The sequence below is a fragment of the Salvelinus sp. IW2-2015 genome, linkage group LG25, assembly GCF_002910315.2.
Source record: "Salvelinus sp. IW2-2015 linkage group LG25, ASM291031v2, whole genome shotgun sequence".
NCBI lineage: Eukaryota > Metazoa > Chordata > Actinopteri > Salmoniformes > Salmonidae > Salvelinus > Salvelinus sp. IW2-2015.
This window is the reverse complement of record NC_036865.1, coordinates 8,697,255-8,702,480: the sequence shown is the minus strand read 5'-3', so window position 1 is coordinate 8,702,480 and position 5,226 is coordinate 8,697,255. Positions and strand designations below refer to the sequence as shown.

The following is a 5,226-nucleotide window of genomic DNA, read 5'->3' as shown; positions in this document are numbered from 1 at the left end:
GCACCACTCCTGACACACACACACACACACACACACCACACACACCACACCACAACACACACACACACACACACACACACCACACACACACACACACACACACACACACACACCACACCACACACACACACACAGTTCTTATGGTATTTCACAAAACACTTCCACAGATAGCCACTTATGTAAATGCCAGTTGAAAAAGTACCAGTGGCCTAGCCTTTGCCCCAAGTCAAAGCAGGTCCACTGAGGCCATGGCTTCAGTGACAGTAGAACCGGCCGTAGAGTGGAAGCACAAAAGCCTGAGCCTTCTTGTAAAAACACCGTGGTAAGTCCTTAGTGGGAATTCACCATCAAGAGTGTTCGAAAATATACCACTTACATCTGAAATTTGCCCCACAGTTATTTTATTATCACATAAAATAAAGAAACGTACCTTTTGTGGAGTATCTCCTTATGAGTGTGACAGACAACAGAGAAGCAGAACACACCAGAATGAATAGAACCAGATATATATTATAACGCAGTGTGACAACTGCCACAATAACCAGTCAAGCATTAATCACCATCAAGTTCCTTCTCACTCCCAAGTTGGTGTTCTACAGAATGAGGTGCTTAATCCTCGTAGATATAGATTTCTATATAACAAGAATCTATCGCCTAATCTCATAGATTTGAAATGTTATTTTGCATTTAAGGCACAGACACGACCATAAAGTATAACACTATCAGACCAACAGAAAGAGGAGGGAGGGAGGGAGGAGAGAACGAGACAAAGAGGTGCGAGAGAATGAATGACAAGTTGCCAACAGGACAGAGCATGTCTATCAGACATTACCGGCAGAGCTCAGAGAGAGACGTAATCAGACATTACCTTTAGAGCTCAATAGAGAAAGCAGTAATCAGATGTTACATGGAGAGCTCCGAAAGAAAGAGATTACCTGTAAAGCTCGGATAGACTACAGGATCAAACATTACCTGAGAGTTCTCTCTGTGTGATGTTGGGTCTGTGAGGGCCAGCTCATCAACTGTCTAACGACCATTATTAGAGTCCTGGTGTTGATACTTTTAGAGAGGGAGATAGACAGGGAGAGGGGTAGGGGAGAGAGAGTGAGGGGGGAGAGAAAGAGGGGGAGAGAAAGGGAAGAAAATAAAGAGAGAGAGAGAGAGGTGGGCAAGAGACTGGATCAAAATGTTCAGCATTACCTGTTAGAGTTTCTCTCTGGGTGATGTTGAGTCTGTGAGGGACAGTTCATCAACTGTCTAACGACCATTATTACAGTTTTTTTTTCAATCGCTTTTGGGTGCAATTTTCACAATGAAGTGGTCAATTTTCACAAGTCTTAGAACAAAAACTCAAAACAGATCATCAAAAATGGCAGTTGTTTCAAAACTCTAAGCACATTTTCAATTGACTAAGTACAACACATAAAACTCAGTTTTTCACCCAACTTAAAAAAAATCTATTTGTCATCTAGAAATGCATGTTCCCATTGCAATACATGTTCATATAAGTCATTGCCTTTCACAATGCAATGCTCACATACTTGTGGTTGATTTTCTCCTCATTTGTTAAAACACATACTATTACTTAATCCGACTGCTCTTAATTGATAATCCATTTGGGTAAACCTATAGAATTTTGACTGGTTGGACTACTACAGATTCTGAGGACTACATAATGAAAAAGCACGTTTGTGAAGTAGAAACACATAAAGTATGATATATGCTGTAATGTACTATTATAGCTATTATCATTTTATTCACTTGTAAAAATTGAAATAGGAGTAATATTAATACTAACATTAACAAGATCAGAAATGTACTGTATGTAATGCATCCCCTATACAGTAAACATGAATCCAAAATGAAGTTACTGGGGTCTTTTTGATAGGGTGGTTTCACACTGCTTTTACTAAAATTGCGTTTGGCCAATGCCAGCACGTAACACCGCTTTATAAATACTATTAGGTATCTAAAATACTCAACCACCTCCACTGGTTGGTCGTTCAGAGATGGTGGTTGGGACATTGGTAAGTTGTTGTCATTGATGATCAACTCCTTTGTCTTTCCCACATTGAGGTGGAGGCCACTTGACCGGCACCATTCTTGAAGGTTGATGTCCAGTTTAAAATAGCTGTCCCCATCTGACGTAGCATCTTTAAAAAATAGTCCCACCAGAGCCATGTCATCCGCATACTTAAAAACATTGTTTCCTTGGATCTTCATCTCGTGAGTGTAGATAGAGAACAACAGCAGTGAAGCCTGTGTTCAGTACACTACTATCACAATATTATTACTAAACTACTGTCACACTACTGCTAGTACACTACTATCACACAACTACTAGTACACTACTGTCACAGTACTACTACCACTATCACACTAATACTACACTACTACTACTACAACTACCACTACATTATAACACTAATATCGCACGACTACTACACCATCACTACACTACTAGTACACTACTATCACAGCACTATCATGCTACTATCCCAGTCCTACTACACTACTATCACAAAACTACTAGTACTACACTACTACCACACTGCTATCACACCACTATCACACTACTACTACACTACTATCACACTACTACTACTGCCCTACGACACTACTTCTACACTACTATCACACTACTACTACTACCCTACGACACTACTTCTACACTACTATCACACTACTACTACTAMCCTACGACACTACTTCTACACTACTATCACACTACTACTACTAGAAACACACACACACAAATACTACAGAACTATTACACTACTACACACATAGAGATTTATATGGCACACACAAATACTCTCACACCCTCTATTTTTCTCTCAGAGAAGTTGAGATGTTGCTCCTGACATGTCTGACACACAAACTCAGACCGAACTATACAAATCTCTCTCTCTCTCTCTCTCTCTCTGAGTTGGGGACAGACAACAGCAAGATCGACAGGTTTTTATCATCAAGATACTGTAAGGTAAAGTCATAAAGAGACATAAAAAGCAGACCGACACATACATTCAGACCAAAGTCCATCTCTCTCTCTCCTTTCTCTCTCTCTCTCTCTCTCTCTCTCTCTCTCTCTCTCTCTCTCTCTCTCTCGCTCTCTCTCTCTCTCTCGGCTCTCTTCCTCTCTCTCTCTCTCTCTCTCTCTCTCTCTCTCCTCTCTCCTCGCTCTCTACTCTCTCCTCTCTCTCTCTCTCTCTCCTCTCTCTCTTCTTCTCTCTCTTTCTCTCTCTCTCTCTCTCTCTCTCTCTCTCTCTCTCTCTCTCTGAGATGATGCAACTGAACTGAAGTGAACTGAAATGAACTGAAGTGTTGGGGTGAGTTGGGGACAGACAATAGCAAGATCGACAGGTTTTATCATCAAGATACTGTAAGGTAAAGTAAAGAGATTGCATCTAATGATGCAGACCGACACACACACTCAGACCGAACTATACAAACACCACAGTCACATACTCTCCTTCTCTCTTTCTTCCTCTCTCTCTCTCCCTCTCTCACAAGTCTCTCTCACTCACTCTTTCTTTCTTTCTTTCTTTCTTTCTCTCTCTCTCACACTCTCTATCTATATCCCTCTCACTCTCTTTCTCCCTCTCTCTCTCTCTCTCTCTCTCTCTCTATTTCTCCCTCTATCTATAAACACACACTTTTTAAACAATTCATAGATAGATCTTTCTTCAGAGCTATCTGAGCTCATTCAGATGAGAAATCAGGACTGTGCCAAAGCAAGGAAAACTGACTCTGTAGTGGACTGGCAATCTTTCAGACAATTGAGAAACAGATGTACTATCTCCATTAAGAAAGTGACTCTGCTGGTGATCCTTCTAAGTTTTGGAAAACAGTAAATGCACTGAAGCGTACAAATTGTTTTTCCCTGCCTAAGCAAGTTCTGTCTGACTCTGGCATCATAACTGAGAAGAACGGGATAAGTGATGCGTTGAAATATCATGTTATCTCTGGCAGGCGTTTTATTTGAGAGAAACTGTGGTTTAGTTGATCCTGGTCAGTCAATCAACTGCTCTTCCCTCTTCCAGCCTCTAGCTGACTGGACGGTTAACCCGTCAACTTCTACTGATTACTTTTTTTTATTTCAACAATTTACTATCTGTGATGTGCTAGATGTCTTGCTTAAGATTGATGTAAAAACAAATTCCACTGGGGCTGATATGCTTGAGCCATTATTGCTGCAGATCTCTGCCCCTCTGATTGTTGAGTCATTAACCCATATTTTTAACCTGAGGATTATAGAAGGTGGCCCATGTACTCCCTCTTCACAGAGCTGGTGACCCTTGTGACCTCAATAATGATCGCCCTATTTCTAAACTGTTGCCTAGCTAAAATATTAGAATCCTTGATTAAATCTCAGTTAAGATCTTTCATATTTGTCACGCCCTGACCATAGATTGCTTTGTATGTTTCTATGTTTTGTTTGGTCAGGGTGTGATGTGGGTGGGCATTCTATGTTTTATGTCTAGGTTGTCTATTTCTGTGTTTGGCCTAGTATGGTTCCCAATCAGAGGCAGGTGTCAGTCGTTGTCTCTGATTGGGAGCCATATTTAGGTAGCCTGTTTTCCTTTGTGTTTTATGGGTGGTTGTATCCCGTGTTAGTGTTTTCACCATACGGCACTGTTTCGGGTTGTTTGTTTTGTACTTTTGTTATTTCGTTCAGTGTTCGTTTTGATTTATTAAATATATCATTATGGACACTTACCACGCTGCGCATTGGTCCGATCCTTGCTACTCCTCCTCAGACGAAGAGGACGAAACCCGTTACACATATCTTTTAAATGTATTCTAAATGTACATTAGTCGTGTTTTAGACCAATGTCACAGCACTATCTCTGCTGCATCCCTAGTTATAAATGAAGGGGTTAACTGTATGGATTAAAGGCAACATTGTGCTGCCCTCTTCATTGATCTGTGAAAGGCTTTTGATACTGTTGATCACTCACTGCTATTTCAGAGGCTTTCCTCTATTGGCCTAGACCAGGCTGCATGTAACTGGTTTAAAAATGACTTGACAGATAGAACTCAATATGAAGGGTTAACTGTGATGGATTACAGGCAACATTGTGCTGGCCCTCTTCCATTGACTGTGAAAGGCTTTTGAATATGTTGATCACTCACTGCTATTTCAGAGGCTTTTCCTCTATTGGCTAGACCAGGCCTGCATGTTAACTGGTTTTAAAAAATGAACTTGACAGATAGAACTCATTC

At 40.7% G+C, this 5,226-nt stretch overlaps 1 long non-coding RNA gene across 1 annotated transcript in view; it reads right to left on the bottom strand.

The window, feature by feature from the left end:
- Positions 1 to 626, bottom strand: part of LOC139022998 (uncharacterized) — a 12,902-nt gene extending 12,276 nt beyond the window's left edge. Inside the window, exon 1 of the long non-coding RNA XR_011474061.1 lies at positions 427 to 626. This is a non-coding gene — a long non-coding RNA (uncharacterized lncRNA). The remainder of the gene's footprint in view (positions 1 to 426) is intronic.
- Between the last annotated feature and the right edge of the window lie 4,600 nt (positions 627 to 5,226).